At 36.8% G+C, this 19,236-nt stretch overlaps 1 long non-coding RNA gene across 4 annotated transcripts in view; it reads right to left on the minus strand.

Moving 5' to 3' along the window:
- LOC121016296 (uncharacterized) overlaps window positions 1-19,236 on the minus strand; it is an 887,083-nt gene that overhangs the window by 476,284 nt on the left and 391,563 nt on the right. For all 4 annotated transcript variants that reach the window (XR_005784209.1, XR_005784210.1, XR_005784211.1 and 1 more), the window contains one exon: window positions 3,153-3,257. This is a non-coding gene — a long non-coding RNA (uncharacterized LOC121016296). The remainder of the gene's footprint in view (window positions 1-3,152; window positions 3,258-19,236) is intronic.

Consider the following 19,236-nt stretch of genomic DNA (forward strand, 5'->3'; position numbering starts at 1 on the left):
CAAGATCCTTGCAACAAGTTGCCGATGGCAATATTCTTCTATATGTCACACAATCCTTGGCATACTCTTATTTATTATTCTTGTCTTCATACTTTTCTGATTTATTCTAAGATTTAGCCTTTCATATTTAGCCTATAGTGATCCCCTATCTAGGTCTAAGATTTGCTAGAAACACTTATCTCTCAACACCAATAGTTTTTACGAGGATGATTTTGTCTTGTCTCCCCAGCCCCACTGCGGACATTTGGCAAAGTCTGGAGACGTTTTTGGTTGTCATTATTGGGAACGGAAGTGCCAGAAATACTGTTGAACACTGTTAAGCATCTTCCAATGCATAAAACACCCTCTCCACCATGAACACACAAAACAAAGAACTATCTGATTCAAAATATCAGTAATGCTGAGGTTGAGCAACCCTTCTCTTGACAGAAGCTCTGGCTGAATGAGAAAAAAATAGGGTACTGAAAAAGAATAGAGGATCCCTCACTCCATGGAAATGACTGTTATTCAACTATGTTAACACATAGCCACCAGAATCAGTTTTAAACCCATTCATCCTTCAGTGCAAATCTGCTTCTGTAAACACAGTTTTACAAGCCAAACAACCAGTGACAGTCTTTTGACTTTGAAAGTCAATCATAAATGAACTCATTCCAAAACCACTACTCAACAGTAATCAATAGTTACTACACATATATAGATGTGATCAAAACATTTGCACCTCTGAAAATCTACCTATCTCCAAACTCTGTGCTCCTCAAAACCCTACATAAAATTAGCAAGTTTCTTTCTTTGGGTATGTTGTGCCTGACCAACATAGTTCTATCTTAATCTAGTAAGCAGTAAATTTATCTTTGTCTTTATATTTCAGAGAGTGATAAATCTAGAATTGTCAAAGGATTATGAGAATACCTCTCAATATCTGAAATAAAATGGTAAATTATTGATTTTTATAATAAGGGAAAGCTATGCTGATCAGGAAAAGCAGACTGTGATTTTATTTATGTAATGATTTGGGAAGCCAAGAGTTCTTCAAATAGGAGGTTGTGGCTTTGACACAAACCAAAAAACAGATAAGAAATAAAGGTCATTATGATTGGTCAACAGTATGTGCCTGCAAACAGTATCTTGGATTTCTAAACCCAAGCAGAGGCTAGGAAGGGGCTGTATAATCAAAACCTGATGATGTTAATAATGGAATACAGACTAAACAAAGGAATTTTTTTTTCACAAATTGACAAAACAAGGAGTGTTCTCATAGAAGATTTATAGGGCACCTAGGGCAAAGTTTGACCAATTAACTTTTCATGAATTGTTCAGCAATGTAAAAAACCATTAGCCCTTAGAGCTACATTAGAAATGAGAGTTATTTGGCTTAGGCCTCCATGAAAAATCCTCTTAAACATTCATCATAAAGAATAAAATGCAGGAAACAGCAAAAATATATAAACCAGACTGCATGTATATATAGACAGGAGAAAAAGCAAATGAAGCAGCAAGAGAATAAAGAGGTTAGTGGGGAAAAAATGTCATACTTTCAAACATAAAGATCTAATGACCTTATACAAAAACCTAGGTCTAAATATTTCCAGTATTAAATATTTGTGTAAATAACTTTATGTAAAGACTGGGCTTAATTTTACAAAGACCTTGGTCTATCAGCCTTATGTAAAGCCTTATTTGGTTATAGATTCTAAAATAAAATAAATTCAGCAATAAAAAGCTCAGTGAAACAAGGGGGAACCTGGGTGTTCAGCTGGTTGAGCATCCAACTCTTGATTTCAGCTCAGGTCATGATCCTAGGATCATGGAATCCAGTCCCATACTGAGTGTGGAGCCTGCTTAAGATTCTCTCTCTCTCCCTGTGTCCCTCTTCCCAACTCATGCACTCTCTATAAATACATACATGCATATATACATACATACATACATACATACATACATACATAAATGCTCTATGAAACTAGTCAGAACTCAGAATCTGTTGATATTAACTCATGTGGCCCAAAATAGAGAGTTTGGGCCCAATGGTACCAAGGAGAACACTTGTTGCTCTGAGCATCCCCTATAATCCTACTAAACTGAGATTTTGAAAATAATCTCAGTAGACCCTCAGATATTCTGGTGAATTTTTGACAAACTGTGGCTCTATCAAAACTCAGAAACAAATGATGCCTCTATATGCTTCTCTATCAGGAGAATGAAATACTTCACTTTAAAAGCCTTGACCCTCAACCTAGAATTTCTAGTAAATGTTTTTTTTTTCTCCTTCCTGGTCACTTTGCTATAGTTATTCAAAGAGTATATCATGAGGTTGCCCAGATTTTATAGCACGTTTCTTGGGAAGCATTTCATTGTTTAATTGATGAATTTATTGAAAAAATATTAGCGATTGGTAATTATGTAACAGAAATAACTTTGGGTGTTAAATGATCAGCCATATTTGTTCATCTATGAGTCATCATTTATCTGAGATTGGGCTATTTTCCTACAAAGTTCTAAAATTAATTTCAATAAAATTTAATTTTAATATCATGTTTAATTATTGTCAATTAAGCCTCAAAAATAAACACATAAGCTTTCTTATTTTATTCATATAAGAATAGAAAATTTTGGCATCCTGATTTTTTGAAGAAATAGAAATGCCAGAAAAAAAAGTAATTTCATGTTCTTGGAAATATTTGTCACTAAAATGGCCTATTAGAGCAGAAGAAAAAAAATTAACATTTTAATAAGACCATTTTTAGTACCTACATTCACAGGTTAGTCAATATTATGGAAAGTAATTTTGTTTCTAAAATACAATTTATTTTCTTTCCTAATATCAGAAGTGTCCACCCAATTATTGAACCAAAAATTTAAAGGGTATTCTCGATATCCTCATTCACTTCCAGTCCTTCAGTTAGTCTGTCCTACCTAACTGCTTTACCCCTAAAATGTAAATCTACCCACTCATCTCCACCACTACACTAATTCCCTAATCCTTGTCCAGATTACTACTAGAGCCTACCATATCCTCCCATCTATTGTACTCTTGCCTTTCTGTAATCCACTTCTCAAAGAGCAGCCAAAAAGATCATACTAAAATATACACCATATTGTATAATATTCCAGTTTAACAACCTCCAATAACAAAACTCAAAATTACTTACCAAAGTCATGGCTGGTTCTAATCACATTGTTCCTAATTTGCTGACATGACTTCCTTCCTTTTTTCTTCTTATTCAAAACAATCCTGCCGGATTGACTTTCTTTTCCTAGAAGAGACCAAGCATTTATTTGTCTCATGGCTTTTGCATTTATTATTCCACCTGCTGAAAATGGTCCCTCACTCCTTAGATTGAAGGCTTTTATAAACTATCAAGTCTTACAGCAATAGTCACCTAGTTAAAGAGGACTTTCTAGAATATGCATGGCCTTTTCACATCGCTCAGCTTTATATGTCAAGCATACATCCTTCATAGCACACTTACTAACATATGATATTACCTTCTTCAATATTTCTTTTGCTCCATTATTGTCTTTCTCACCCACTAAAATATAAGCCCTAAAAATGTTTGTCTATCTTATTCACTGTCACCTTAGCGCCTACCACAATGTCTGCAAGATACTAAGTATTCAATAAATACGTATTGAGTGAATACATTTTATGTTTCATTGACTCATGAAATCATGCATGTAAATGGGACAGGTTCAAGGGAATCAGGAAAATATCTTACGTGTCTGAACTGGGAAGTGTCCCCCCACCAAGTAATGGCTGGATCCCCATTTCTGACTTTTGTTACATTTCTTTCTTGGTACTCTCAACAATGATATTTAGATTTGGCTCTCCAGAGATTATTTGATAGTTTTCTCCTTTAAAAATCCTACAAGTTTCTAAATCATTATTTTCCAGTGGTGGAAGAGATTGGCACATACCCCACGAGCACATCTTCTTCAGGGTGTTTGGTAACATTGTGAACTGAACATAATTTTCAACAGTAGTTTATTAAGTGAGGAAGCATTGAAATTGAAGACCAGAATGTTCTCTATGTCCTGGAATTTAGAGGTAGAGAACATCAGTCTTGAAAGCTCTTAGAATTTGGTGCCAGTCAGTAATTTATCTCCTCTGATATGCTGATATCCTTCTTCTTTGCATCAAAGAAAAGCAGGGTTTAATTTTTTTTTTTTTTGCAATTTATCATTCACTCATACAATGTGAATATATTATTTTCTTCCCATTCGATCATTGCCAAATGGACACTGAACTTTAATTTTTGTAGAAGTATGCGGTGTGCGGAGATTAGCCTAGGAGTAAAAAGATTGACTGAATTAGGAACTAAATAATCAAGTGTTCAAATACTAACTCTACCTTTGCTAGCTGTGTGAACTTGGGAAAATTTTGTAACCTCCCTGGGCCTATTTTCTCATCGTTAATACTTAAGATATCTAACAATATTGTTATGAGTAACAAATTTGTACAAAGAATGTGTTCATTATAGTGCTTGACACCCAGCAGAAATAACATAAGTGTAATTTACCTCTTATAGCTTTGCTTGTCTGCCCTTAATGGAAAATGTTCTGAGAACACTGGAAAGGCATATACAAACAAAATTTTAAAATAAGAAATGTAGCCTTCTATATATCAAATATAAATGTAGAAAAACAATATAAAAATTCTAGCACCTCTGAAACACCAGGTGTTGTAAATAAATTTATAGGTATCATTAACTTAAGAGATTGCAAGTTGAAAATAGACTGTTTAAAATGCTTAAGAAGGGTTCAGAAGAACTAACACAGCTAGGAGGCTTTTCACAGAGGAGAGATAGGCAGGTCAAGGCCCAACACTCACCAGAGAAGGATGGTTCAGCCCCCAGAGAAGGATTATGATTCAGATCCAAGAGAAGGATTCAACAGAGGGACAAGTTTTTTAGTTTCTATTTTGGAATGGTTTCAAACCTACAGAAAAGTTACTAAGTAGTTCACGTAACATTCTTATACTGTACTCTTTACCATTATGTTTAACATTTTTCCACATTTATTTTCTCTCTCTCTCTGCCTCTCTGTCCTCTCCCCCCCTTTTTTTCCCTCACCACATACATTTTTTTTTTCTGAACAATTTGGAAAAAAGTTGCAGACATCTTTCCCATTTACTTCTAAATACTTCACTGTAAATTTCCTAAGAACAAGAACATTTTCTTATATAATTTTAATATAATTTTCAAAGTCAGGATATCCACTTTGATATGATATAGTATCTAAACTGTAGGTATTATTCAAAGGTTCACCAACTGTCCCAATAATGCTCTTTATAAGCAAAAGACTATCCTGAACCATTCACTTGTCCTATCTCTTTAATTTTCTTTAATCTATAAACCTTTCTCACCCTTTCTTTGTCTTTCATGTTATCAATAATGTTGAAGGGTAGAGGTCAGTTATTTTTTCAGAAATGCCCCTCAGTTTGGGCCTGTCTGATGGTTTCTCATAACTGGATAAAATTATAACCTATGGAGTCTGTGTATTCTTCTCAAGGACCATTTTCCTCTCTAAATCTTCTAGCTCTATTTGTAACCACACTGATCTCTTCATTCTCTGCACTCCTATTGTATTTAGAGTCAATGCCATTATATTAGACCTAAATCTTCTCTGACATAAATTTACCTGAGACGACAGGGTGTCTTCTGTACCTGTCATCATATAGCCCTCTGTTATATAGGAAGAAGGCACGCAATTAGACTTCATGTAAGGAAAATAATATATGAAATGATGTTTCACAAGCTATGTTATCCAATGAAAAGTGAGCAAAAGTGTCCATTTCATCATTCAACTGGATCCTCTGAACCTTCCATTCATGTCCAAGGTCATCTATGGAAGAAGGCAGACAGACTATTTAAATTCATCTTATTCTGGTCATAATTGGCTTAGGAGATTCTGAGGAGACAATAATTCTAGAGTCGAATCTGAAATTATGACAGAAATGAGGATAAAATTAATGAAATTGGGTTCCATAAAGGCAGGAGAAGAAACATTTACTCATGTTTTCTTTCACAGTTTTTCCAACTACTGCAAAACGTTTATTGTTACATTCTAGTCTAGTGTATGTGTATGTCTTTTAGCAAGCACAACACACAGCCTAGATCATCATTCCATACCCCAAAAAGGCTTGTGACCTAGAAATTGTCTTGTGATACTCTAGTGTATGAGACTCTGGATATGGATGCTACTGTTTTCACCTCCATTTGCTGGGCTTCCTATTGCTTCTGAAGTGTCACCATGTAGAAACCTGCTTTCCAGGAAGCCCTTGCTTTAGGGAACAATTAAGATCATCTGTTCTTCATTCACAGCAGTTGGAGGCCCACTGGAGTTTAGGTAGATTAAAAATTTGGAGATTCAGTGACTTTAATATGCCCATTTTGCAATGAGAGCTGAAAACGGGGCTATAATAAGGATCCCCTTGCGCACAAAAAGCTTAGAGAATAGAGAAAATACACAGAAACTGCAACATCTTTAAAAACAAAACAGTTGCATTTTTAAAAAATATATGAAGAAAGTAGAAAACAGCAGAATCCCAGCTGAGGCAATCATTGCATTTTATGGATACTCAGTCTAAAGCATTTAAATTTAACAATTAAAAAGACACTGGGGAAGAAGGTAATGTTCCATTTTGGTACTTTAAACCTGTTGTTTATGTTTCACTGAGTTCTCAAAATTTTCAGCTGTTCCTGCTTAAAACCAGAGGTGCAAATATTTGAATTCTAGAACAAGATTACGAATCAAGCAAGACAAATAGTCAAATTACTTTAAAGAAACAGAATGCTCAAGATTTCGGTGGACTGAGAGGGAGAAAAAAATCATTTTAAGCAGTGATTCACACCATGACAGAGGACAATTTATGAGAAAATACAGTATCATAAAAATGGAAACTCAGAGATGCTATTCTTTAAAAGAATAATTAAAATAAAAGCATAATAATGCCTACTTCTATTTCTTTGGATTACATCATCTTATTAGCTCCACCAAATTCAGAACATATGATATTATAAATATTTTCTTACATATAGATTACTGAGCCCAGGCACAGATTTTTATTAACTATAATAATAACTTATGAAGGAACAAAAATGAAAAGTGGGACATTCAATCTCTTCAGTAAGGCAACACTTTTTCTTTCTAGTATATCCAGTATGTCATTAATACCATGAAGTATCTGTTAGGCACATGGCCTCATAGTAGATAATATATAAATAAGTTAAACTGTCATGTACCTATTTATTGAAAAACTATAAAAGAAAATAAACAGGTATAAAAACTCTGCCTTCTATTTATATTCAGTCCTGGTCTACTTCCACATTCTCTGACTACCATATGTAGCTATCAAACTGAGTGAAACAAATACTGAAAAAAATACTAAATCTTTATAGCAGAGATATTAGCTCAATATGTTAAGTTTGGCTGTATGTGCTAATACTGGATAAATACAGAAAAGGTACTAGTTTAAACATTTTGATTACTTTGACCAGGGAGGAGTGAATTACAAAAGCTATTCATGTAAATAATATTTGAGGAACTTTCATATGCCATGCACTGTAATTGAGGCCAGGATATGGCAGTGAACAAGATGGTCAAGGTGAACACTTATCACTCATCTCAAGTATAGTAAGAAAAAGAAAAAGAAAAAGAAAAAAAGGATAATATAAGAGGAACTGTAGAGGGAGGGAATAAGAAGTGTTTCAAAGGTCAGGGGAAAAGTTTTTGAGGAGGTGACATTTAAACTAAAATCTGATTGACAGGAAGCTCCAACCACAAAATGACCTGAGAGCAGCGTATTCTTGGTAAAGAGAACTATAGGTGCAAAGGCTTGGCTGGATGGAGGGAAAGAAAAGAGTGTTATGGTTTAGTGCAATAAATGCAAGTCCCTAAATTCACTGGTGCATGCCTCTGCCAGTTCAATCAAAACAGTCTGATCAGTTGTGTGTAGACATGAATTACTGTGGGGTTTCCTCCCCATAGAAGACAAAATGCACCTAGGATGGAGAACTTAGTCTGGAAAAAAACTTGATAGCCATGGTCCTTTTTGGTTAACCCCTGCTTAGTTCTCCTTTACAGGGTTCATGGCTGTCTCTGAATCTTGACTCTTAAAATACTGTCTTTGTAAAAAATCTGCAGAGATGAATATCAACACTTGGCATGCCATCTGCATAGAGCTAATTATATACACTTTGTTATTTGTCACTATAAGATATTTCAGAATGAAATGTGTGAACCATCTGCCAACAACTTTATTCACATTTCTTGGATCATCAACAAGAACCCTTATACTTTTTTTCCCCTCAGGAAACACAAATTGTAATGTGCACAAGGTGGGTAGATGGAAAAAAAATCTAAAAATGTTTTTGCCGTGTACCAGAAAATAGTAGATATTTTCAGTAGAATAACCCAGAATCATTTATATCCATTACTCTGCCATGTATCCTTGAGACATTGTTATACAAACTAAAGCTAACCCCCCAAGTGTCAGACAGGCACCAGTGCTTTTGGCATTATTTATATGATTGTTGGGTAAGAAAGAATAAAGAATCCATGAGCTTAAAATAAATTGCAGTTTGCCATTTGATTATGTAAATATGTGGTTGCATGATCCCCAAATTCTCCAAATCACAATTTATGCACAAAGGCAAAACCAGCTTTTGTGTTTTGAAAAGCAGGTGCACAATTATTCCTGCAAAGAAAAAAGAGAGTCATTTGCAGTGATTTTGGGGGGGAGATGATTGAGCAATTACAGGCGTACATGCTAATTTTGTTTCATCCTCTGACCATCTTCTGTTTATAAAATGGACAAGCCTTTCTCTCTTTTAGAAAAGAGAAAGAAGCTGCAGAAACAATGATAAATAAGTGGGACAATTTATGCAGTTGCCAGTGGACATCAACTTGGCACAACATGTTTAAGCATTTCTCATGGAGGACTTGTCATGGCCCTGCATTTAATAAAACACCCAAAGTTTAATATCTAACTTACTGACAGTGTTGTCCAAACACCCCCACAGAAAGCCAAGGATTCAGTATTACTTGCAATATTCATATATTTTTTAAATTTCTCATTCCAGTATAGTTAACATACAGTATTATAATAGTTGTAGGTGTACAAGATAGTGATTCGACAATTCACTTACTCAGGGCTCAAGTGTACTCTTTATTTTAAATTTATTTATTTATTTTGAGAAAGAGTGTGAGTGAGCAGGAGAGGGGCAGAGAGACCGGGATTGAGAGACAGAGAGAGAGAGAGAGAGAGAGAGAGAGAGAGAGAGAATCCCAAGTAGTCTCAACACTGTCAAGCACAGAGCCCTACACTGGGCTCGATCTCACAAACTGCAAGATCATGACCTGAGCTGAATCAACACAATCAAGAGTCAGACATTTAACCAACTGAGCCACCCAGGAGCCCCAAGGTAAGTGTACTCTTAATCCCCTTCACCTACTTCACCCATTCTCTCATCCATCTCACATCTAGTAGCCATCAGTTTGTTATCTACAGATAAAAGTCTGTTTTTTTTTTAATTTTGCCTCCTTTTTTCTTCATTTGTTTTGTTATTTAAATTTTGTTCATGAGTGAAATCATATGGTATTTGTTTTTCTCTGACTTATTTCACTTAGCATTATACCCTCTGGATCCATCCAAGTTGTTGCAAATGGGAAGATTTCATTTTTTTTTTTTTTATGGCTGAGTAATAATTGATTGTATGTGTGTGTGTGTGTGTGTGTGTGTACACAACATTTTCTTTATCCATTCATCTATTGATGGACTTGGGCTGCTCCCATAATTTGGCTATTGTAAATAATGGTGCAATAAACATAAGGGTGCATATATCTTTTTGAATTCATGTTTTGTATTCTTTGGTAAATATCCAGTAGTGAAATTACTGGATTATATGGTAATTCTTTTAGTTTTTTAGGGAATCTCCATATTGTTTTCTACAGTGTCTACACCAGTTTTATTTCCTACCAACAGTGCATGAGTGTTCCCTTTTCTGTACATCCTTACTAATGCTTGTTGTTTCTTGGGGTTTATTTTTAATTTTTTTTTAATGTTTATTTATTTTTGAGACAGAAAGAGACAGAGCATGAATGGGGGAGGTTCAGAGAGGAAGGGAGACACAGAATCTGAAGCAGGCTCCAGGCTCTGAGCTGTCAGCATAGAGCCTGATGGGGGGCTCGAACTCACAGACTGTGAGATCATGACCTGAGCTGAAGTTGGAAGCTCAACCCACTGAGCCACCCAGGCGCTCCTCCTGGGTTTTTTATTTTACACATTCTGATAGGTATGAGGTGATATCTCACTGTAGCTTTGATGTGCATTTCCCTGATGATGAGTGATGTTGAACATCTTTTCATGTGTCTATTGGCCATCTTGTGTCTTATTTGGAGAAATGTCTGTTCATGTCTTCTGCCCATATCCAAATGGGATTATCTGGGGGTTTTGTGTGTTGAGTTGTGTAAGTTCTTTGCAACATGTATAATTTTTAATTCTACTTTCTAACAGGAAAGAAATTGAGAGATGAAAGTAGATTAAAAGAGTGTATACTTTAGGGGCGCCTGGGTGGCGCAGTCAGTTAAGCGTCCGACTTCACCCAGGTCACGATCTCGCGGTCCTTGGGTTCAAGCCCCGCGTCGGGCTCTGGGCTGATGGCTCAGAGCCTGGAGCCTGTTTCCGATTCTGTGTCTCCCTCTCTCTCTGCCCCTCCCCCTTTCATGCTCTGTCTCTCTCTGTCCCAAAAATAAATAAAAGTTGAAAAGAAAATTAAAAAAAAAAAAAAAAGAGTGTATACTTTGATTTGTAAATTCAACCCACTTCCTTGCTACCTGAGCTTCCCTCAAAGACAAAGGGGCCATGAATTCACTGTGATATAAGATTAGAACTTGGATAATTCTAGAAAGTAGAAAAGTGGCAGGAATCATGTCCTTGAGTTTTGAGCTACTTGTACTACTTGAATTCTAAAAGTTTTCCAGGACTAGAACTGTAATTAATACTATGAACAGTCAAATTTCTATTTCCAAAATAAAATTTTGTAATAGATTTTGATGGAAGATGGCGGCATAGGAGGATGCTGGGCTCACCTTGTCCTGATGATCACTTAGATTCTACCCACATCTGCCTAAATAACCCAGAAAACTGCCAGAAAACTAGCAGAACAGATTCTCTGGAACCAAGCGTAGAAAAGAGGCCCACAGAAGAGGTTAGGGAAGGTGGAGACGCTGTGCGTGCTACACAGACTGGTGGGAGGAGGCCGGGGCAATGGAGGGGCAGCCCGCCCGGCAAGGCGGAATCCCTGAGTCTGGCTTGCAAAAGCAGAGGGATTGGACTGCGTGAGTTCTCACAGCCAGCAGGACTTAACATCTGGAATGTTAAAAGTTAACAGCTCTGCCCTCAGAGAGCAGGGAGGACAAGAGGATGCTGGGAGGGAGAGTTGTTGAACCCAGGAAGACAGAGCTCAGCTCGGCAGGGGAACGAAGGCACTGGCAAGTGCCATTCCCCTCTCCCATCTGCCAGCTGAAATTCCAAAGGGAACCAGTTCCTGTCACCAAACTTGCTTGCACCGCACAAATGCCCAATGCTGTGCTTCTGTGGATCCATCCCTCTGATGGGCCTGCCTCCCTCCCAGTGCTGCAGAGCCCCTCCCGCAGGGGACATTCCATGTCAAAGCTAGCTAAGCATGCCCTCCTGCCCCTGTGCACCTTGTGGATCCATCCTGGCTAATAAGCCCTTGGCCAGATCCCATCGTGGCGGCACCAAAACCTGGAAGTATGCAAGTAGCCCAGACAGGGGCCACACCACTCCACAGTGAGTCCTGTCCCTGGGAGAGAGGAAGATAAGGTACACACCAGTCTGACTGTGGCCCCATTGGTGGGCTGAGGACAGACATGAGGTCTGACTGAGGCCCCACCCAGCAAAACAAGTTACTCCAGACAGCACAGGGGAAGTGCCCTGTAGTTGGTAGCTACCACAGGGACAAGCCAAAATGACGAAACAGAAGAATTCTCCTCAAAAGAAATTCCAGGAAGTAGCGACAGCTAATGAGTTGATCAAAAATGATTTAAGCAATATAATGGAACAAGAATTTAGAATAATAGTCATAAATTATTCACTGGGCTTGAAAAAACCATAGAGGACAGCAGACAATCTATTGTTCCAGAGATCAAGGGACTAAGAAATAGTCATGAGGAACTAAAAACTGCTATAAATGAGGTACAAAATAAAATGGAGGCGGCCATAACATGGATTGAAGAGGCAGAGGAGAAAATAGGTGAATTAGAAGATAAAATTATGGAAAAAGAGGAAGCTGAGAAAAAGAGAGATAAAAAAAATCCAGGAGTATAAGTAGAGAATTAGAGAACTAAGTGATGCAATCAAACAAAACAATATCCATATCATAGGAATTCCAGAAGAAGAAGACAGAGAGAAAGGGCCCAAGGTGTACTTGAACAAATCATAGCTGAGAACTTCCCTGATCTGGGGAAGGAAACAGGCATTGAAATCCAAGAGGCACAGAGAACTCCCTTCAGAAGTAACTTGAATCGATCTTCTGCACGACATATCATGGTGAAACTGGCAAAATACAAGGAAAAAGAAAATTCTGAAAGCAGCTAGGGATAAACAGGTTCTAACTTACAAAGGTAGATACATAAGAGTAGTAGCAGACCTATCTACTGAAACTTGGCAGGCCAGAAAAGAATGGCAGGAAATCTTCAATGTGATGAACAGAAAAAATATGCAGCCAAGAATCCTCTATCCAGCAAGTCTGTCATTCAGAATAGAAGGAGAGATAAATGTTTTCCCAAGCAAACAAAAACTGAAGGAATTCATCACCACTAAACCAGCCCTACAAGAGATCCTAAGGGGGATTCTGTGAGTGAAAGGGTGCAAGGACCACAAAGTACCAGAGACATCACTACAAGCATGAAACCTACAGACATTACAATGATTCTAAACCCATATCTTTCAATAATAACACTGGATGTAAATGGACTAAATGCTTCAAGCAAAAGACATAGGGTATCAGAATGGATAAAAAAAAAACACAACAAGATCCATCTATTTGCTGTCTACAAGAGACTCATTTTAGACCCGAGAACACCTTCAGATTGAAAGTGAGGGGATGGAGAACTATCTATAACTCTAGTGGAAGTCAAAGGAAAGCTGGAGTAGCCATACTTATATCAGACAAACTAGACTTTAAATTAAAGGCTGTAACAAGAGATGAAGAAGGGCATTATATAATAATTACAGGGTCTATCCATCATGAAGAGCTAACAATTATAAATGTCTATGCGCCAAATATGGGAACCCCCAAATATATGAAACAATCACAAACATAAGCAACCTTATTGATAAGAATGTAGAAATTGCAGGGGATATTAATACCTCACTTACAACAAAGGATAGATTGTCTAGACACAGGATCAATAAAGAAACAAGAGTCCTGAATGATACATTGGATCAGATGGACTTGACAGATATATTTAAAACTCTGCATCCCAAAGCAACAGAATATACTTTCTTCTTGAGTGCACATGGAACATTCTCCAAGATAGATCACGTACTGGGTCACAAAACAGCCCTTAATAAGTATAAAAGAACTGAGGTCATACCATGCATACTTTCAGACCACAATGCTATGAAGCTTGAAATCAATTACAGGAAAAAGCCTGGAAAACCTCCAAAAGCATGGAGGTTAAAGGACACCCTGCTAAAGAATGAATGGGTCAACCAGGCAATTAGAGAAGAAATTAAAAAATATATGGAAACAAACGAAAATGAAAATACAACAATCCAAACGCTTTGGGATGCAGCAAAGGCAGACCTGAAAGGAAAATACATTGCAATCCAGGCCTATCTCAAGAAACAAGAAAAATCCCAGGTATAAAATCTAACAGCACACCTAAAGGAAATAGAAGCAGAACAGCAAAGACACCCCAAACCCAGCACAAGAAGAGAAATAATAAAGATCAGAGCAGAAATAAACAATATAGAATCTAAAAAAAACTGTAGAGCAGATCAATGAAACCAAGAGTTGGTTTTTTGAAAAAATAAACAAAATTGATAAACCTCTAGCTAGGCTTCTCAAAAAGAAAAGGGAAAGGACCCAAACAGAACAATCATGAATGAAAATGGAATTATTACAATCAATCCCTCAGAAATACAAGCAATTATCAGGGAATACTATGAAAAACTATATGCCAACAAAATGGACAACCTGGAAGAAATGGAAAAATTCCTAAACACCCACACACTTCCAAAACTCAAACAGGAAGAAATAGAGAACTTTAACAGACCCATAAACAGTGAAGAAATTGAATCAGTTATCAAAAATCTCCCAGTAAATGAGTGTCCAGGACCAGATGGCTTCCCTGAGGAATTCTACCAGACATTTAAAGCAGAGATAATACCTATCCTTCTCAAGCTGTTCCAATAAATAGAAAGGGAAGGAAAACTTCCAGACTCATTCTATGAAGCCAGCATTACTTTGATTCCCAAACCAGACAGAGACCCAGCAAAAATGAGAACTACAGGTCAATATCCCTAATGGATATGGATGCAAAAATTCTCAACAAGATACCAGCAAATCGAATTCAACAGGATATAAAAGAATTGTACACCATAATCAAGTGGGATTCATTCCTGGGCTGTAGGGCTGGTTCAACATTCTCAAATCAATCAATGTGATACATCACATTAATAAAAGAAAAGATAAGAACCTGTCAATCAATGCAGAAAAAGCATTTGAGAAAATTCAGCATCCTTTCTTAATAAAAACCCTCGAGAAAATCGGGATAGAAGGAACATACTTAAACATCATAAAAGCCATTTATGAAAAGCCCATAGCTAATATCGTCCTCAATGGGGAAAAACTGAGAGCTTTCCCCCTGAGATCAGGAGCACGACAGGGATGTCCACACTCACCACTGTTGTTTAACATAGTGTTGGAAGTTCTAGCATCAACAATCAGACAACAAAAGGAATTCAAAGGCATCAAAATTGGCAAAAAGGAAGTCAAGCTTTCACTTTTTGCAGATGACATATTATACATGGAAAACCTGATAGATTCCACAAGTTTGCTAGAACTGATCCATGAATTCAGCAAAGTCGCAGGATACAAAATCAATGTACAGAAATTAGTTGCATTCTTATACACTAATAATGAAGCAACAGAAAGACAAATAAAGAAACTGATCCCATTCACAACTGCACCCAGAAGCATAAAATACCTAGGAATAAGTCTAATCAAAGATGTAAAAGATCTGTATGATGAAAAGTATAGAAAGCTTACAAATGAAATCGAAGAAGATACAAAGAAATGGAAAAACATTCCATGCTCATGGGTTGGAAGAATAAATATTGTTAAAATGTCAATACTACCCAAAGCAATCTACACATTCAATGCAATCCAAATCAAAATTCAACCAGCATTCCTCTCAAAGTCAGAACAAGCAATCCTAATATTTGTATGGAACCACAAAAGACCCTGAATAGCCAAAGTAATATTGAAGAAGACCAAAGTGGGAGGCATCACAATCCCAGATGTTAGCCTCTATTACAAACTGTAATCATTAAGACAGTATGGTTTTGGCACAAAAACAGACACATAGACCAATGGAATAGAATAGAAACCCCAGAACTAGACCCACAAACGTATGGCCAACTAATCTTTGACAAAGCAGGAAAGAATATCCAATGGAAAAAGTCTCTTTAACAAATGGTGCTGGGAGAACTGGACAGCAACACGCAGAAGGATGAAACTAGACCACTTTCTTACACCATTCATAAAAATTAACTCAAAATAGATAAAGGACCTGAATGTGAGACCATGTATAATCTGAGGAAACCATCAAAACCCTAGAGGAGAAAGCAGGAAAAAACCTCTCTGACCTCAGCCGCAGCAAGATCTTACGTGATACATCTCCAAAGGCAAGGGAATTAAAAGCAAAAATGAACTATTGGGACCTCATAAAGATAAAAAGCTTCTGCACAGCAAAGGAAACAATCAACACAACTAAAAGGCAATCGATGGAATGGGAAAAGATATTTGGAAATGACATATCAGACAAAGGGCTAGTATCCAAAATCTATAAAGAGCTCACCAAACTCCACATCCAAAAAACAAATAATCCAGTGAAGAAATGTGCAGAATAGACACTTCTCTAGAAGTGAATAGACATGAATAGACACTTCTCTAAAGAAGACATCCAGATGGCCAACAGGCACAGGAAAAGATGGTCAATGTCACTCCTCATCAGGGAAATACAAATCAAAACCACACTGAGATATCATCTCACGCTATTCAGAGTGGCTAAAATGAACAAATCAGGAGACTATAGATATAAATGGAGAAATCACAGAAAAGATATTTGGATTAAAAAAATAAATTTGAACCTACAACTTTGGAATTAAGAATAGTCTCCTCAAAAGGGTAACCCTATGCACTTTCGGTGGGAATATAAATTAGTGCAACCACTTTGAAAAGGGCATGGGGGGTTTCTCAAAAAATTAAAATAGAACTACCACACCAGCAATCCCAGTTCTGGGTATATATCTGAAGGAAATGAAATCATTATGTTGAAGTGATATCTACACCCCCATGTTTATTGAAACATTATTCACAATAACTAAGACATAGAAAGAACCTAAGTATACATCCACTGATGAGTGGAAAAAGTACATTCTGCAATATGTGATAACATGGATGGACCCTGAGGGCATTTTACTAAATTAAATAGGTCAAACAAAGACAAATACTGTATGATTTCATTTCTATGTGGGATTTTTAAAAAGCCAAATATGGGCACCTGGGTGGTTCAGTCCGTTAAACTTCCAATTCTTGGTTGTGGCTCAGGTCATGATCTCATGTTTCATGAGACTGAGCCCTGTGCATGAAGCATGGAGTCTACTTGGGATTTTCTCTTTCCCTCTCTCTGTCTCTGCCCCTCCTCCATTCATGCTCTCCTCTCTCTCTCTCTCACTCTCTCTCTCTCAAAATAAATAAATAAACTTTAAAAAAAAAAGTAAAAAACCAAATTCAGAGAAAATAGATCAATGGCTATGGAGGGCTAGGTATTAGGGGAAATGGGGAGATGTTGGTCAAACGGTATAAACTTCCAGTTATAAGATGAATAAGTTCCAGGGATCTAAGGTACAACATGGGTGACTATAGTGAATACTGTATTTTATGCTCGACAGCTGTTAGAGTAAATTTCAAGTGTTCTCAACACAAGGGGGAAAAAAGGTAACTAGGTAATAGATGTGTTAATTTTATTGTCATTTTGCAATATATATATGTACATAAAATCATCACTTTGTATACCTTACACTTACATAATGTAAGTTGTTAATTATGTCTCAATATAGCTGAAAGGAAAAAAAAAAACCAGAATAATCCCCTTATGAAGCAGTGAATTTCCTCTATCCCAGAAATTCAGAAAGGGACTGGAGAATCTATGATTACATGAAGCTGACTTAAATAAACTGGAAAAGGCCTCTCAGGTTTTTGATTTCTTTGTTTGTTTCTTTGTTTGAAGTAAGCTCTACCCCCCAAAAGTAACTTGAACTCAGGGCCCTGGATTTTAAGAGCTGCATGCTCTACTACTCACTGAGCTAGCTGGGGGCCCTCCTAGACTATCAAGTTAACCTGTGTTTGCTGTGACCTAAAGGGCAACAGAGGTCCTCCAGTAAAGTAAACAATTCATAACAAACAGCATTTTGACTAAAAAAGTGGAACAAGATTTGGGTTGTTCTATTGATCAAGATATCAAAGGCTTTTAACAAAAGTGGAAAGTACCACTTGGGAGTGATCTTTAATCATTACCATGTTACTGTGAATTTATTTCCCAACTGGACACATGAACATGTATATGAGCTGAAATGGGATTCATATTTGTATATAATATAGGCAATTGATGAGAAGATACGAGCAATAAAACACACTGGGTTACATGCTTCCTTTTGCTTTTATGTCCTTCCATTCAGGAAGGCCGCGGTTATTTATGTAATAATTGAAAGACATAACTTCTGCAAAATACATAAGCCACAGAAGTATTATCAATAACGTGACCACACAGATACAAGAAAGAATGTGTATAATTAAACTAAAATATTGCTATTTTCAATATACCAATGTTATTTCTTTGCTAAGTATGTCAAAAAGAAAGAAAATAAAACCACTTAAGCCTTTACTATTATCTGTAACCTCTGTGCAATTTGCAATGGTATTTAAGGATAACACATACAGATAAAAAGAAGGGAGGCATATACACACAGCATCCAAATATAATTACTTCTGAAACAGATTTCAAAAGAAACACTCATGATATATTTGCATAGAGATACAATCACCTTGAAATTTTACTACCTACTTGCTAATGAGGATATAAAGATTATTCACTTTATATGATGCCTTAGGAAAGAAGGTTTTTTTTTTTGTTTGTTTGTTTTTTTTTTACAACATGCATCGTGGACTCTTCTAGTTGACTTAAAACTTCATTTTTGTGACTTGACATTTAGAAAACTGAGAAGACAAACATTCCAGGAGACAAAGATGTTTGAGAACAATGACATAGCGCTTGGTTTTTCTAAGATCTTACCCCTCTTCCTCTAGAATACTGAGCTACTATAGAAAAAGTTTTCTGGGAAGGATTTTGAGCAATCAAATTTGAGGCTGTGTCTCTGGAAAAGGGAGCAGACTAAGCATGAGCCAGGGTTATGGAGTGATGTGATCCAGGCAAAATGGCAGAAATGGATTTTGGAGACACATGGAACAAGTAAGAGACAGAAACAGAAAGACAGAGACACAGAAACAGAGGGAGGCAAAGAGACAGAGACAGAGACTCCAAAGGTGGTTTACATAGAGAATAAAGAGAAACCAAACATGCTACCCAATAATGGTGTTACATTTCACTGTGCCAGGTGTAAGGGGTATGAGGAACATCTTGAGTGGTTGCCAGGAGTTAGACATTTTTATTCTTTTCCTACAGCCCATGGTTTCATTTTGTTCATGTTCAGAACAAACAACTGAACTTTTCGAAGATAATTAATGAAGAAACATTTAAGGCCTTAGAACTTCATATTATTGCTACAAACATGATTCTGTCTCCTCCACACACAGCGATACTGGAATATATCTTTTATTTCTTTGATCCCAAAGGTCACTGCTGCAAATTCAAACATCAAAGGAAAGGAGAAACTGGTGGATTATTTTTCTTACTGTGGCA

This window comes from Herpailurus yagouaroundi, unplaced genomic scaffold (assembly GCF_014898765.1).
Source record: "Herpailurus yagouaroundi ecotype Mexico unplaced genomic scaffold, PumYag 210, whole genome shotgun sequence".
Lineage (NCBI taxonomy): Eukaryota > Metazoa > Chordata > Mammalia > Carnivora > Felidae > Herpailurus > Herpailurus yagouaroundi.